The sequence below is a fragment of the Ambystoma mexicanum genome, chromosome 5p (genome assembly GCF_040938575.1).
Source record: "Ambystoma mexicanum isolate Mex_15411 chromosome 5p, UKY_AmexF1_1, whole genome shotgun sequence".
NCBI lineage: Eukaryota > Metazoa > Chordata > Amphibia > Caudata > Ambystomatidae > Ambystoma > Ambystoma mexicanum.
The window spans coordinates 1,356,168,682-1,356,186,909 of record NC_090930.1 but is presented as its reverse complement, the minus strand read 5'-3'; the positions used below and the strand labels follow the sequence as shown (position 1 = coordinate 1,356,186,909).

The 18,228-nt window shown below is 44.9% G+C and overlaps 1 protein-coding gene across 22 annotated transcripts in view; it reads left to right on the top strand.

Moving 5' to 3' along the window:
* Positions 1 to 18,228, top strand: part of CTNND2 (catenin delta 2) — a 3,553,726-nt gene that overhangs the window by 3,167,514 nt on the left and 367,984 nt on the right. The gene's annotated exons all lie outside the window — the stretch shown is intronic.

The window sequence follows — 18,228 nt, the reverse complement described above, 5'->3', positions numbered from 1 at the left end:
TGAGAGCACCAGCACTGCCATGATATGGAAAGATATGATATAAGTCATTTATGAAGCGCCTGTACACAAGTGTTTCTAGGTGTGACAAGACAAGGAAGGGGAGACAAAGGGAGGACAAAACAACGATTGTACAGGCCTTGTGTCATTCAGATCAAGCAAGTACAGGGGGAAGGGAGAGGAGAAGTGCAACGCGAGAAGGGGAGAGTGCAGTGAACAGGGCTCAAGTAAGTGCTGTCGGAGTGGCCGGCCCAAGTAAGTGCAAGGAGGCAAGGGACTGTAGCGTTGCAGATACAATCCTTAAGTGCACAGTAGGCCCTTAGGCAGTGCAAGAAGCAACTTCCACAGATTCTGGAGCCCATTAAGGTTCTGAGGGTGGCCATATAACTAGTTAGCGCAGCAGACAAGTACATCAGCAGAGGAGAGAGAGAGAGATAGTAGAAGTGAAATGGAAGGTCTTAAGTTAATGTTAATGATCTCTTATAAGGCACAACTTGCCCATAGGCCTCAGTGCGCAGCCAGTAGAAGTAAGTCAGACGGAAGGAGCCGCAGAGAAATATCAGGGAGATGCCAAGAGCTTGTGAACTCTAGTTGTTTGAGTTAAAAATAAATGTTTTAAGAGATTTCTTAAAAGAAGATAACTCCGGACAGATATGCAGAGAAACAGGAAGAGAGTTCCAAGTTGCTTCCATAACCTCAGGTGGTCCTGTTTAAGTTTGAAAGAGTCAGGGAGGCTGTTCAAGAGAGAGGCCCCAGCCGAGGAGAGAGATATACCCCCCACTCCCTGCCTGCAGACGCGTCTGACCCTCAAATAGTTGGAGATGGATGAGCAGAGGGCTCGAGATGGAAAGTGCTTAGGAAGCAAGAGTTGGATGTAATGTGGTCCCCAGCCCCAGAAAGCCTTGTGATAATGCACAGGGTCTTGAACTTAATCCTTGCCGCCACAAGGAGCCAATGAAGAGATTTTAGGGCTGGAGAGATATAATCCCTGGGCTTGAGACCAAGGACAAGTCTTGCAGTCCTGTTCTGGATTAGTTGCAAAGGGTGAAGGGTAGATGCAGGCAGATTTAGAAAGAGGCTGTTGCAGTGGTCCAGCCTAAAGGTCTCTGGAGGCAGCTTTTGGGGGAAAGTGAGAAAAGGAAGAATACCTCTGAGGAGGTGCAGCTGGTAATCAGACTTCTTAGAGACATCCGTAATGTGAGGAGAGAAAGAGAGGGTGGAGTTGAAGATGACTCCAAAGTTTTTAGCCTAGCAGGAAGGCGCCAGTGGAGGGCCGAAGGAGGGTGGCCAGTGTGAGAGAAGGAAAGCGGGAGCAGGGGTACCAATGAGAAGGATCTCAGTCTTGCTGGCATTAAGGTACAAATCGTTAGAGGCACACCATTCCTGGATCGCGGATAGACAGTCAAAAATGAGGAGAGGAGGTTGAGGGGAGCCTAAAGAGGAGCTGAAATAACAGCTGGTGCTAGTTAGTCATGCTCGCCCTTTTAAATTGTTTGACATTAGATTTATCTGGCGTACAATTATGAGTGTTCTTTTATTATTGTGGTCCACTGTTTCATCTTAAGAGTAGACCACAATAATAAAAGAACACTCATAACTGTACACCAGATAAATCTCATGTCAAACAATTTAAGGGGTTGAGCGCAACTAAGTAGCACAACCTGTTATCTTTTGTATTTCATGGGGTTAAGAGTATGATCTCACAGCAATTCGGACATACTCAAAAAATGTTAACTAAAGGAGACCCGAGTGTCATCCACATAACATTGAAAGTTAGGAGAGAAGGTAGAGATGAAGTGGGCCACAGGTGCCAAGTAAAGGTTGAAGAGCCAGGGTGAGAATTTGGAGCCCTGATAAACACCACATGTGGAAAGAGAGGTGGCGGAGAGATGGTGTGGCGATGATTCTTGACCCCAACATGGTGGACACTCTACCAGTAAAATATGTAAAACATATGCAGAACATGAAATAGCGCGGTGTAACCATTAGGTAAGGGCCAACCATGAATAATGAAACTAATGGGAACGGGCACCCACAAATCATGTTCATTGATGCATGCTCTTGCGTAGTAGCTTTCTAAAGAAGGGGCACAAGCCTCTTGAATCTGACAGAGGAAAAGGAGTATCAGAGGAACAGAACTTGTTGACCAAGGATGGCAAGTATCAATAGGAAGACAAAGAAGGAGCTGTCTGTATCAGGTTAGGCAGAGCATAAGAGAGTCCAGATTGCAGGACAGGGTACATTAGGTGGAATACTGAGAGCGGGGGGCCCATAGACCCTCAGGTGCCTGAGTGCAAGAAAGCATTCTGACAGAAACCAGCTGGGGTGCTAGCCCATACTCTGTCGGTTAGACCCTAGTTCATAGTTCATGCTGAAGCTTGCAAGTCTGGCATTATGCTGCCTACATAATCCAGTTCCATGTGATAATATCACCTTGAAAAAGCTCAAACATTGTGGCAGCTGTGAGACCACCAGCCAAATAAAGAGTTCTTGCGTTAAGAACCCAAGTAGGGGAGGGAAATAATCCTCCTCCATAAGAACCCAGATAGGAGGGAAAGTTCTTATCCACAGCAGTAAAGAAACCCCTTGGGCACAACCAAGGACCACAAAGGCTTCCTGTCCCAAGCCTGTCCCAGCCTGACTTCCACTATCCCTCTGAAGGAGCAGGAGCTCCCCTTCTCTCACTGCTGGAGCAGTGCCTGCTAATGGAGAAGCTGTACAGGCACATCTTGAAGGTAAGCCTTAAGGCTTATTGTGCTGCCCAACTGCACGAAATTTACCAACTGCCCCTGATGCGGAATTTCTGCCGAGATCTGCTGCCACAATTGCTCTAATTGCATACAAGAGCGAAAAATATCTGGCCATCAGCCTTTACTGGCCTTTACAACCGTTTTCTGCAAGTGAACCTCCATTGATGACCATGAGGTTTCACTATTCTAAGATGGCCGCCTGCCGAAATTTATGATAAGCAGTACCTTTGTCTTCCTGTGCTGAGCTCCATATGGCCACTGATTGGCTGCAGCCCTGCTTGTAAGGGCCATTAGAAAACCGGGAGGCGAGATCCGGCACTCCCATGAAGGCAGGACCACAAAGGCTTCCTGTCCCAAGCCTGTCCACAGCCTTCCTCGCCGTTCGCAAGGTCCCTATGCCCATTTTGCACCGTAACTGTTACCTACACCTCACATGAATGAATGGAGCCGAGCCTTAATTAGGACTCCTCATAATCTGCAAACCGATTTCGATACAGTAAGACTATTTTGCATCCGTTTTCATTTTCAGCCGCAAGCCATCTGCATTGACATTTTATCCACTGCGCGACGTGAGGTTGTCTATAAATTTAGAAGCTACGCATGCCACGTTGTTTACCGTGCTAGCCCGCATAATGCTTTCTACTTTCTAGACATGCTGCCTCACCTACGTCATCCTGCACACCCATATTATTAGTTTGCCCGACGCTTATATAGCCTCAAGCGTCTCTTTACAGATACTTGATCCGCTACTGCCTGCGCTCCCAACCTTAACGGGAACGCTTAACAATTATACTGCTGCCGACACTGTTACGGCAGCGCTTCGTGACCTTGCTCATGTACGTATGTTGACCGCCTGCTCCGCTGCCTAGAGTGGCTATGCTACCGCTCGCAATTGCCTCTGGCTCTGACACTGCATGTCCTCATTCTCTGTTCATGGCTGGCACACTGAGGGATCGCCTTCCTTGTAGCTCGGCCACGACCGTGTGCAGCACTCTGTAAATTCCTCATCGCATTGTAATGCTATGGCCTGTGGCACTACCCCGTGAACTCTATATTGCATTGTTTGGTCACTTGCTTTGCACCACCTTTGCGAACCCCTTACTGCATTATATTGCTATAGCCTATGTCACTACCCTGTGAAATCTATATTGCATTGATGGGTACGGTTATTTGCTCTGCATCACCTGTGAATCCTTAACTGCATTGTACGGCTACTTGCCAGTACTGACTGATTGCCCATAATTGCTATGTTGACCACTGCATTGCTTATCTACCATGTGCTCGCATATTGAGTAACTGATAACCCGTTTCTTACTCTCCCGCTATTATGCATCTCCAAAGTGCAGTATCCACCTTCCTTCAACTTGCACTTTGCCTGTTAATCAATCTCACAGCACATCTAGACTCAGCATTATTTTGCCTGATCACCCCCATAGTTGCACCTTCACAGAACCACAATCACATCTTCCTGGCATCCTTCTGTGCATCACAACAAATACCTAACACGGACCTTCCCGTGCACGCACAACGCATCAGCCGCACCCTCGACAACGCACACCACCAACTCCCTCTCTACCTAACCATGGACGCCCCACTGGCTAACCCCTACCTGAACAATCCAGCGCTTTGGCTACAACACTTTACCAGGAAACCCTCACCTAACCAACATTGCGCTGCACCATTGAGAAACCTTAAACTAGGGTCCAGACTGTCACACATCACCTACCATCGCTCTATCAGTACCCAGTCTACCAAACCCTCTGACATTAAGCTCACAGCTGCCACCCACCACCACGCTCCCACCCCCTCCTTGGACACACCCTTGTTGAACCCTACCACTGATTCATATACCGTACCGTCCACTACACAACCTTCAAAAAGTATCAAAGCAGCTCTGATCAATTCTAGGTCTCTCACTGCCCATGCCCTTGACATGGCTGATCTTATCACTACTCTTGACTTGGACTTTATAGCGGTCACTGAGACCTGGCTCCATGCGGCCTCAGGACCTCTGCTATCCCTTGCTATCCCTGAAGGATACACCATCATCAGAAGTGACCGCAACACTGCTCAAACTAAAGGAGGAGGTATAGCCATTAGTTACAAAACAGCTATAAATCTCTGTCTCTCCACTCCTGACCAATTCAAATCAGCAGAATCCCTCACAGCTAAGCTTACCATCTCCCCCAACCAGACTATTACTATCCACATTATACACAGACCCTCTGGCCCCATATCCACCTTTACTGAGGATCTCGCCCATACTCTGTCTGAAAACACCAAGACCACTTCTGAAATCATTGTATTAGGTGAATTCAGTTTAGGCCTCCATGACCCTAACGATGCATCGGCCCAAGATGTCAATAAGTTACTACTCAATCTAGGTTTCACACAACGTGTCACAGCACCTACTCACTCTGAAGGCAGAATCCTAGATTGGATTGCTGACCTTAATTGTGACGTGAAGGTCAATTCCAACCTACCATGTGCCTGGACAGATCATCATCTTATCACCTTTAGCATCCCCACTAAAACCTCCCAATCCACCCCTAACATTGCACCTGCCACACTCACCAGGAACAAGCGTAACATAACTTGCGCCAAACTTATCCCACTTATCCTCCCTGCCCTCAATGATCTTGCTTTAGCTTGCTCGGATCCTACTGTTTTGGTAGACTCTTACAATCAGACTATGTTAAAAGCATTAGATCTCATGGCTCCAGCCAAACTGCATAAACCCAAACCCCGGGCTCACCTTAATTCCTGGTTCACACCTCAGTTGAGAACCCTATGCAAGGAAAAAAGGACCCTTGAAACTCCCTGGAGAAGCCACCCGACTGAATCCAACAAAGTAAGCATGGCATTAGCGACGCTAAACTATAAAGAAGCCATACTGTCTGCTAAAAAAGAGACATATAATAAACATATTGAACTACCCAATCCAATACTAAGGAGCTGTTCAAAATCCTAAAGGAATTGGAATCCCCTGCCCCTTTTCCAGACACCTGTTCCAAAGACACCACTTGGTGCACTAACATACAAGAGGCTCTCCTGGGTGAAATTACCATGCTCCAAACTAAAATTAATGGTAAAAAAACAGCCTGAACTCATTTATATCACAGCTTGCTCCTCAGGCTAACCACAAATCCAATACTGTATCCTTGCAACCATTCTGCTTCTCACCTCTCTCCACCTCTGAAGTTGAACGCATCATTAACAGCCTTAAGCCCTCTAATTGTCAGAGAGACTCCTGCCGTGCCACCATTATCAAGGAGGCCTCACACAACCTGGCGCCTTTCATCACCACACTCATAAACTCCTCCTTCAGGCTGGGGATCATCCCGGATAACCTCAAGGATGCCTGGGTTATTCCTCTTCTGAAAAAACCAACCTTGGACGCTAACATTCCTACTAATTACAGGCCAATCACCACAGTGCCATTTCTCTTAAAAATGCTTGATCGAGCTGCAGATCCAAGATTACCTTGAAACCAATAACCTCCTGGGTCTAAGGCAATCGGGCTTCCGCCCTCGCCACGGCACTGAAACTGTGCTGTTAGACTTAAAAACGCAAATAGAAGACCTAAAAGACAAGGGAAAATTGGCGCTCCTACTCTTATTAGACCTTTCCGCAGCATTCGACCTAGTCAATCATCAAATCCTGTGCCACCACCTCAAAACTGCAGCCAATTTCTCTGAGAAAGCTACAGCCTGGATTACCTCCTTCCTGGATAACAGATCCATGAGGGTCTTCTCCCCTACCGCCACTGCAGAACCTTCCTCTGTCACATGTGGAGTCCCCCAAGGATCATGTGTGTCCCCGACACTTTACAATGTCTTCACAAAACCTCTATTTGACATACTGGACCGCATGGGCGTCACATACACTAATTACGCTGATGACACCCAAATACTTATTACCATTACAGGCGATTACAAAACTGACTCCTTAGCTATCAATGCCATTGACCAAGTCATCCAGGCTTGGATGGCGCAGCACGAACTGTGTTTAAACGATGACAAAACTGAGCTCCTCATCCTAGGCTCACCCCATAAACTCCGCAAACTTGACTCGTCATTCAAGTCCTTTACCATCGATGGTAACTCCATCAAAGTGGCCAAGGACACTAAGACACTAGGTATGTACCTTGATTCCACCCTCTCCTTAACTAGACAAACTAATGCAGTCATTTCAGCTGCATCCTACACATGTAAGCTCATCACAGCCTGCCACCCCTTCCTGTCACCAGCCAACTGTACTAACTTAGCCAGGACCTTAGTCTTATCCAAAATTGACTACTGCAATGCCCTCTATCTTGGTACCAACCAATGCAATATCAGAAAACTCCAAATTATCCCAAATAATGGTATCAGAGTGGCCCTTAACATCCCTAGGACCTCACACATTTCAGAACACTGACGAAACCTCCATTGGCTTTGAGTTACCCAAAGAATCTCCTTTAAAGCTCTGACACTTACACACAAAAGTATCACAAACCAAGCTCCCAGCTACCTCTCCAACAGGTTCACAACTCATTCAGCTGCGAGACCTCTCAGAAGCACACACGCTAATTGCCTTGTCATCCCACGCTTCAACCTCCAAGAATCTGGAGGTCGTAGTTTCCCAGTCCTTGCGGCTAAGCTGTGGAACACTCTACCCAACCTACTCAGAGCTGAACCTTTGTTCCCTGCCTTCAAGCACAAGGCCAAAGTTTGGCTGCCCACCCTTGACTAGGCATGACCCGACTGGAACATACATCTCAGCATCATAGGCCGTTTTTTTGCATTATATCTTGACATTATATTTTGCTCAGCCGGTGTAAACTGCACACCCTCATTTATGTATCATGTATATTCTGTATATGTGAATGTAAATATTGTGCCTGTATTCATGTATATCTTGTATATTTTAAGGTAAATATTGTGTCTGTATGTAACCTGCCTGTTACTAAATAATGCGCCCGGTTGCTCTCGGGCCTTGTGCACTATACAAATAAACAAAATACAAAATACAATACGATGGATCTATTACAAAAGCCGAGTCAAAAAACAAAGGTCAAGACCATGGCCACGACAAAGGCATAGATTAGGACCAAGACCAATGTGAAGACAATGATAAAGAAGTAAATGATGCAACAAATAAAGACCGATATGAATGTGAGTGACTCGAACAATAATGCCCTGGGCAGATGCAGGGGCAGCTGAGAAGTCGACTCAGGATCAGACTTTGAATAAAACAATGGTAGGAAGGGGAGACACATCATGTTCTTTATATGGGCTGAATATAAAATTACCTAAAAGTCAGATTCTCCCTTTTGAGTTACACCAATCTCGCCCTGAAGCTTGAAAAGACAGAGCTCAAACCTTGAGAAAGTACTGGCTATGTTGGGGCATCCTACTGAGACCAGGATAGCCCAAACTCTTCCTTAGCCACGTGGCACCTCATGACAGGCCCTAACATGTGATAGATACCTATGTGTGGTTAAGCAAGGTTCTTGTTTTGTGGATACTAAAGTACAACGTTGAACAGGCCCATCCTCTGAGCCTCACGATAAAGCGTTCTGTTCCTTCCTGCTCCTCCTGACAGCAGGCAGCAAGTCTGTGAAGTTGGGCTTCTTTCTTTACATGGCAGATTATCTATTTCAGTGCATTATTCCAGGAAGCAAACACCGTTACACTTCAGGCCATTTAACAACGTGATGGCACCACTTGCACTTCACAAGCAAAACGTAGATATAATTGTTCTGGTTGGGAACAGTAATTTACATAACAATTAACACGTTTTTAGATTCTTGGACAATTCTTACTCCAAAACAATTAATGACCTAAATTGGGCAGCCAAATTATTTAAATTGATCAATCAACAGCAAATCTTTCTTTGATAAATGAATTGTACACTTTTGTAGGTGAATTGGGCCGGGAGGATAGCTAAGGGGCAACGTGTTTGTCTTGGAAGCAAGACAAAGCAGAGCAACACAGGTTTGAAGCCAGTCCCGCACTTCTATACTGGTCTTGACACGTGGTATGAAATGTCAATGAATTAATTACATTTTTAATTCATAAACAAATGCAAATTAGTCTGCCAGTCCCATTGCATGCACTATAAGGTGTCCTTATCATTTTAACGAGAACGTGACGACCTGCTAGTCCAAAACGTACTAGAGTGGGTTCCACCACGGATATTCACATTTCTATTTCATAATTACTTTGCATTTTTAGATTTAAAGGGAAGACACCTCACAAACATGTTTTGAAAAAAAAAGTTGAATAGTTGTTTTGTTCACATTTTTAGCTGAGGTTCAGGTTGGTGAGTAATACGAACCTCACTCATCACATTCACAAACAACAAGCAGGTAGATTTTGAGCAAATGCGATCCAGAATGTAAAATCCGAATAATCAGGACGTGCTTACCCTTCTTAACTTTAACACCGTCTACTCTATCAGCTTTTCCATTACACACTACCATCCATGAAACATAATGCTGTTCATGTGGACTATTCCATATACTCAACATAGTTAGACTTTCTTGCAGAAATAAGTATTCACACCCGCAGCACCTTTTGTTCCATTCCTTGTGTTGTTCCAGAAAACTGTCTCCAATTGCCCATTAATATGTCCTCTGGGACTTCATGAATGGGGATTAACACCGCTCTGCTGGCACATGTAACCCGGCAGCAATGCCGCCGGACTGGGTGCCCGTAAAGGTGAGTACCAGATGGCGGTATCCTGGCGACTCTACCACCAGGATACCGGCATACTCAGAATGTGGCCCGTTTCCTGGCAACTCTACCGCCAAGATACCGGCATGCTCAGAATGAGGCCCATATGCGTTTATATCCCATTTGATATGTTGCTCTTGTCATGCCAGTTTTCCAGTCGCAAAGGAATCCATCATTAGAAATCCGAACGTGGCGTTTTGTTTTGACAGCCGGTTTCAGTGATCACCAGAACAGGTGTCAAACACCGAAGCTGTCACACAGGAAATTAGCGACTGATACCGCGCATTTTAAACTGTCAAGAGAATCAGATCCTGAGTGAGGCATAGTGCTTTCTGAGACAAACAGTCGTGTTGTGGCATCAACAGTGAGTGGGGTGAGTGCATTCTGGTATATACATATATATTCCTTTGTGGGCAGATGTCCTGAATGAGGACGAATTCATTCTGGGACATATAGACCTGCGGGGGGAGGGAAGTGCATTGGGGAAAATGCAAACTACGAGGGTTAACACTGAGTGAGTCCTGAGATATCTGGCTCTGAGGTGATCCCTGATGAGGGATTGAGTTCATTCTGGACAACCTGTAGTTCTATTAATACCTTTATAGTGATTAAGGTAGACTGCTTAATGTGACGCATATTGCTGTGGTGACATTTTTATTGACTGATGCACAGTGCATTCGTATACATATTGTCATGTGGAGAATTAGTAGCAAATTAGGCAGAGTGCATTTTGGGGCATTTACAACTGGATGCGCTGAAGTGCTTTGTGGGGCTGAATGCATGAAGGAACATTCCACCCCGTTTGGTACTGTACTGCGAGAGATCGAGAGTGTCCTGGCACAAGTATTCGTGTGGGAGTTTTCAACATCTAACCCCTACGTAAATTTGCCATGTATGAAATAGGCATTATACCCTTCTGTGACATGTAATCCTGTCACGACATCTGCACTGGCTGATACAAAATGGATTTGTGGCAGATGTGTTGAGGGGGCATGTGCACTGAGTGTGGCAGAGCACATTCTGTGGCATTTCATCAATTTGAGATCTTCACACTGAACAACGTACATAGTTTTGTGGGGCCTTCTAACTCAGGCACAGGGTGTGATTTACAAATAATGTTTCAATGGGATTGCTCCATTGTGAAACGCCTTCCTTGGAAAATCAAGGCCAGAAAGTTTTCAGGGAAATGTAGGCTGTATTTGCCATATGGACTTACCCAGGCAGAGGAAGCTATTGATGATGTAATTTATTAGCAACTGGGAATTTCCGTTTGAACCTACCAGATAAGGGCAATCCCTGGTTTTAGAAGAATATACTTTGTGTATCATGACAGTACATGTTTATGAGAGAGGCTGTAACCAGGCATGTGAGGTTACACATGCTTATGCTAATGCTAGTTGTATTGAGGTAGTCAGACATATGCTGTTAATTTCCCAAATAAGTGCAGAATATTTGACAGTACAAATAGCGCATAAAGGTTGATACCTGTGCTTGGTTTTACGGGAAGGTGTGCACACATGCTTTTCTTCTTTTGTATCCTATCCCATATTTCCAGCAAAAGTTGTGTTAGAAACATGCACCGTTAATGATAGTAGATACATGAAAATATAAGGACTATTAGTATTCATTTATTTTTAATTCTTACTGAGCATTGCCCACTCAGAGGCCTCAGAGCGCTTTACATAATGACCAAACTGATCAAACACAGATAAAGACTGAAAATCCTAATTGTTAAATAGGAAGGTCTTAAGGTACTTTTTAAACTTCACAAGGCCAGAGAAGATACGCACGGCGTGCAGGAGCACAGTTCAAGCCTTTGCCGCCCAAGCATCAAAACGTGTCACACCAAATCTCGAAAGTTTGGAGCGGGTTTGGAAAAGGATGATATCCTTATTAGATGGAATGGTTTACAAAGGGGTTTTAACGAAATCCGATCTTTCAGGTATTGATGCGCAGAGACAGCAATGCATTTACGTGTGAGAGACAAAGATGTTGTGACATATATAGTGTTGCACCGGTAACCAGTTCAAAGGCCGTCGCGGGACAGTGACGTGTTCTCTTCACTTTAATCCATGAATGGCTCTCACTGCGCCATTTCGTGAAATCTGTAGTTTCTTTATATTGCATTTTGATGTGCCTGCAAGTAGGCTGTTGCAATAATCCAAGTGGGAGTTCATCAGGGCCATAGCCAGCAAGCTCTGTTTTCCAAAGTCAAATGTGCACTAATTTGGCATAATAATTTATTAGAGGTCCTATGGTTGGTAGTGGCCCTGTAGTTATGGTTAAGTTGCTCAACTCATAGGACGAGCACTTTTTGGGCAGATTATAACATCGCCTCCCCCCTTGGAGGAATCGTCACTAAACTTTGCAAAAAAAGTTTATGCCCCCTTCGAATGATTTTGCGAAGTTTGGTGGTTTCATCCGAGGGGCAAAGTTATAGGGGGGGGGTCCCAACATTTGTGGCAATCCTCATAGACACAATGGAAAAATAATTTTGCTCGTGGCCACAGCCCAAATTGCTGGACGGATTTTCAGTAAATACTCGCCAGGAGCGGCGGCTTGGTCCCAAACACGTGCTTTTGCAACTTTGGTGTAAATCCCTCAGTAGAAAATTGCCAAAAAGTAGGTCAACAAAATTAGTGTTATCTGGGTCCGAATTCACCCATTGATTGGTTAATGAAAAGCGTAATGTGCGTCAGATATTTTGAAACGGTCGCCATGTTGAATCTGCAGACAGCCGCCGCCGTCTGCAGACAGCGCAGTGAACAATAAGTCTGGAAAACACATTTGGGGTTATTTGTTGGCCAAACGAGGGACTGGAAAGGATGGGGCGGTGGAATAAAGTTGAGATGGAGCTGCTCTTATAGGTGAAAATAGGGCATGCAGGTGCCGCTCTGTCACAGACATTGCCAGTGACCCTGGACAGTGCAGTGAATAAAAGTCTTGAAAACACATTTGGGGTTATTTGGTGGCCAAAAGAGGGTCTGGAAAGGGTGGGGGAGTGGAATAATGTTGACATGGAACAGTTTTTATAGGTGAAAAAGGGTGTGCAGGTGCCACCGAGTCTGCGGTCAATTTAAGTGTCCACTGTGAGAAAGCAGAAGGTGTCTCGCCGGTTGTATACGAATTGTACGAATGACAATTGTTCGAATAATAATTGACCTTCTGCACAATTGACCAAATTTAAACAGTCAATTAGGATATATATGCAGGGGGAAACCCCCCGCAGCCCCCCACCCAATCCAACCCCCACCCCAACACCCCACCCAATCCAACCCCCACCCCAACCCCCCACCCAATCCCCTTATATTATTATTACACCAGCCCAACCCATAATATATATAAAAATTACCTTACGGTCAATTGTGCAGAAGGTCAATTCAGACCCCTATTATTCAAACAATTGTGTCATTCAAACATGTGTAAATGAACAATTCAGGTAATACCATTTCGCCCACTAGTCCCCTGGGATCTGTCATCCAGGTGGCCAGGACACAGCCACCACTTTTGGATCCAGTTCCTTCGGGTGGACTATTGTGGAAGGATCACCTGGGTGAGGAGTCTTCGCTGAGTGGGAGTGGGACACCGGATGGAGAAATGTGGTACCCCCTTCTGTTTAACACCTGCACCCGATAGTACTAAGTAGGATTTTAAGGAACTCTAACCCCCCCCGTTTACAACACAAACACTTTCACACAGATAGCCCGCTATTAAGGAAAACAGACTAACACCCGAGCCGTATACCTGAAGTGTCCCAATACAATGGTCAGGTGAGGTAAGACAATTACTGACCATCACTCACACCTGACTTCCATTAAGTTTCCCCACACAGATAAATGGTGGAGCACAAGAGCACACTCTGAGCTAGGCAAGGCACACAAGGAAATAGCAGTTCCGAGATGGCAGTTTAACAAGAGAAGAAAGATGGCAAAACCCAAGGGGATCGCAAGAAGGGGAGTTCCCTTGACCTTTTTGACAAGAAACCATTACTTTCCTGAAACCTCTTGAATAGAAAGCAAAACCAGGCTGAAGAATCCTGAATTGTGTGTCGGAGGTACCCGAGGCCCTCCCGTGTCAATAATCAAGGTTGGGAGAAGTGCCAGCCACCGTGGTACTGTCCTTGACTCCAAGAACAAAGCAGCGTCAGTGAAATCAACACAGCCAGTGAGTTGGGGAGACCGATACAAGACCGGTCTGTGTTTAAGCAAAGGTTGCAAACAGCAACATTGTATGGTGAGCGCTGGAATGAACATTGTTAAAACATGTGTGATAAAGGACGCAAGTAAAGTTGAACTGCCGATGAGTGATTGAACTTTTAAAGCAAGATACAATAGCCTTGACCGAGTGGTCCGGCACTGCGTGGGTGCTCAGTCAAAAGTCTTTGTAGGGTATCCAGCTGAGAATTGGCAAGGTGAAAGTGTTAAAGAGATCATGTCAAGAATAAAGCGAGTAATTGTGAATCGAAGTGGTCCTGCGACGGGTTGAGCAAAATCCTGCACGTAGTCAAGTCTTTGATTTCTGAAGTAAAGAAAGCTTGAAAAAGTAGATAAAGTTGGTGCGAGACCAGCAGATAGAGAGCAATTGAAAGCTTTATGTTAAAGTGGGTCGGAGCCCGGCAGAGGGGGACCTGGGGTGAACAGTGAATCACCCAAGAAGGTTTTGTCTTAAAGTGGGTTTAAGCCCGGTGGAGGAGGACCCGGGGTAAATCGAAAATCACCCAAGAAGTTGTACATTTGAAATCCTAAGAAGAAAGGAACTTTAATGTTTGTCGTATTGCATCAGGCCCTCTGAATAAGAGACTTGAATGGCAACTGTTGTTGAGGTTTTGAACTGCATACTCATGCTAGAGAAGCCAAAGAGTGTGCTAAGCTTCAGTGTGCCGCCTTGTCCTGTGCTGAAAATGTGGGCAAGGGAAGCCAACGGCTTGACTATCTTGACATATCATTTCTTGAACACTTTTCTTTTGCATAACATTGTTTCCCACATTATTTGTATTTAGAAGTAAGGATTGGCAATAGGTGTATTAGTATAGGCCCTTTTATTTTGACAGACTCGACTATGACTGAGTTTTTATTATTTGATGGTCGTAGCTTGCTACACTCTTTAGATTTAGGATTAAATAGGCATTTTTCAAACCCAATTGAAGTTCAATCAACTGAGATCACTTATGTCTGTCTTACTGTTTAAATGCCTTCCTTACACCGTGTAAATCATTTGGATGACGGGGTTCTGGGTGAGTCTTGTTATTTGAAGGTGTATTTTACATACTTTTTATATGGTTTAATTATATTGTGGTGGTTGTGGCCAGTGGCCAGATTCTTGGGGGCATGGCCACTGGCCAAGAATCTGGCCAATGGCAACATACACTGTATAGTATTTATCGTTGCTGTAGGGGGAGTATACCATATTTCCAGTGTTATACTGATGACACACAGCTTTCTATGAAACTTCCCTCTACTACTTTCTCATCCCCCTCTTTCATCCCTAATTGTCTAACCGCCATCCAGGCATTGTGTGCAGCTAACAATCTATGTCTCAATGACAGTAAAATGGAGATCCTTCTTATTGGGACACCTGTGCCCAGTTTCCCCCCTAGCCTCTGGCCACCCTCCTTGTGCCCTCTACTGTCCCCATCCTGTGAGGCCAAAAACCTTGGGGTCATCTTTGACTCCTCCCTCTCCTTCACTCCTTAAATGTTGGACCTTGTCACGATGGCCCACTTTCAGCTTCTCCTCCTTGCAGGCATTCTACCTGCCCTCGCCTTCTTCCAGAAGCTCAGCATCTCTAGAGCCCTGGTCCTGTCTGGGCTGGACTACTGCAACAGTCTTTTTATGAACCTCCCCCTTTGTTCTCTACGCTCCTTCAGCTAATTCATAATAGGGCTGGAAGATTTATCTTTGGGTTCAAGCCCAATAATCATATTTTTGCAATCCTAAAATCTCTATATTGGGTCCTGGTGGCTGATGGATGAAAATCAAGATCCTCTGTATCATCAACAAGGCTTGCTGGGGCCTGGACCACGCTATCTCCAACTTTCTCTCCCTAAATACTTCTCTGCTAGAGCCCTCCACTCCTCTAACCTCAATTATCTGCTTGTCAAATGCTTCTCCAAACAGAGAGTGGGAGGGAGGGGTCTCTCTTTGGCTGGTGCCTCTCTTTGAAACAGCTTCCCTGCCCCTCTCAGAGTTGAGCCGGAATTCCTTAAACCTCTGAAAACCTGGATTTTCTTTTCCTCTTTCGCTCTATCCTGTCCCTGCTAACTCATAGCACTGCCACTGAGACTGGTGGCCTAGTCCCTCACAAATCTCACAGGTTTCAGGACCTATATAGAGTTGACACCAGTACCTACTCCTTCACCATGCCTGGCGGCTGTACACTCCACCCTTGGGACTCCTCTGCCTCAGCAGTTAGCCAGAGTGACCTTCCACCTTGACATCCCTTGGCACTTCCTTCCTGGGCTCCCATCAGTACTTGCCCATCCTTACTCCCCCTTCCATTCATACACTTCTGTTACTGCGGAATGCATATGTGCATTTATAGCAGCACTGTGCACAATTTATTGGGATAAGTAAGGGAAATGCTGATGCAAAAGATTTGTAGAACATTGTGAAGTGGCAGTTGGTGTTTGGAAGCTTAATGTTTGTTTGTTTGTTTATTTATTTGTAATGCGCGCCAGACCCAGGGGTAACCGGGCGCAGTGAGGAGAATATGCGAGGCTTACAATGTTACATAGAATTACGAATTACAGTGTTACATAATTTACAGTGACAAGGAGGGTATATACAGATTTAGCAGGTCGCCCGTCGGAAAGGACGGTTGAAGCAATGCTATGTGTGTTGATAGGGTTATATGTACAGTTTTTGGAAGTGATTGAAAGCAGGCAATGAGGGAGTGTTACACACATAAAAGTAAAAATCGTAGAAGGGCTGTCCTGTGCAATGGTGTAAATGTACCATCTGGGTGTTTCAATGATGCATGTCCTGGAAAGTGGACTGCGGAGACCACGGATAGTCATGAGGGTCCATGGATTATGGTCCTTATTATATGCTAGAGAAAAGTATTTGGGACAGAAAATTGTTTCTGTACTTTTATTTTTTTCTCTAGTATACAATTGTCCATTATTTCCATTAGCACAGTACAGAATGCTAATGGAAATGTTGGAGCATCTAATTGAGTCAAACTACTTTACTGAAAAATGGAAGTATGTTTTCTTTTAGGTCACGTAAAGCCAACTTGGTGCCATTGTGGCCTCTGAAGCCTGATTGCCAATGTCCAAGGATTTTATATGTCTCAAGGTATTCCTGCAGTTGTATATAGGCAAATCTAAGATCTTCATGAGAAATGGCGCATTTGTGATGGGCCTTTAGTTGCCAGTCGACCCTGGGTCCATGTGTTAGTTTTTGAGCAGAGGGGTAATCCATGCTTCTTTAAGTGACTCCAGCACACATGACTCCTGAAAGGATACATTGACCATCTGCGTGATGGAGGGTAGAACAAGGTCAGTCCTTTAGTTTTTAAGCCGGACAAGTATCACCAATGTGGATTAAAGGTTAATGACAATTGTATGCATTTCCTCCACAGTAACCTGACAGGAAGTAAATAGGGGGATATTATTTGTCACTGCCCTGATACTAACAGCAGGCTCAAGTGATTACATACCAGCCTCATTAAGCAGAGTCCTGCATTGATCTATCGCTTGTTTGTACATTGTCACTTTATCCATATGTTCATCCTGTATTTCCTGGCCCTAAGCATCTGTGACAAGGGGCCTGACTTTCGAAGCGTTCTTAACTTTGAACTCTTTGAGAATGGCAAAGAGCTCATTGGAACATGACTTGGCATTTAGTATTCTTTGATTTTATGAATACTTTTTTTCAGCGAGAATTGCTTGCTCGTAATCCCTTGGTGGGAATTTGTAAATTACCAACAATTATTCACCTGGGTTTTGCCACCATGCTCCTTTTCTCCTTTAACCTGTCTCTTAATCTGCCTTAGTTACAATATACCATCATTGAAGAGTACTTTTTTACAGGCTTCAGTTTTATACTTTTTAAATGAATGGGTGCAAGTGTATTCATTGCAACATCCAGCGCCCGTTGAATGTGTTCAGCCATAGCCTTAGCATCTAAGGGAGCCATAAGCGCTGGAGTTTACTTTTTTGATTTTGAACATTCCTTCCACAATCGAAGATTAGATTTAACACAGGCAATTGCTCCTGGGATGGTTCCCTCAAATGAGACTAAGTGATTGTCTGACCCGGGACAGAGAGCGATAGAAGGGTTAGCAATGGCAAGATTGTATGATAATGCCCAATCTAAACAATTTCCACCCATATGTGTGGCTTTTTGGATATGTTGTTGAAGCCCCATGGCTTCTAATGCAGCCGCAATTGAGCCTACCAGATTTGCAGTGATTTGCCCGCGGTTGAAAGTACCGCGGGCAAAACGTTTGCATGAGAAAGGTGCAAACTACCAAAAGTTTGCACCTTTCTCATGCGAACATACATACAAACTCACACCCACACACCCATAACACTGCCCCCCACACCCTCAGCACACCCCACCCACACCCACAACATAAACAAACCCCACCTACCTTCATTTTCACGCTGGGTTCCTGCAGAGCCAGTTCCCTTTCACTTCCATGATCGGGAACCAGCGCTGCAGGGTCCTTTACTTTTCTTTTTGTTTTGTAACGGAAGGCTGCGGGGGACACTATAAAGTATAGTGAGCAGGGGTTGCTTTTTTTTTTTTTTTTTTAAA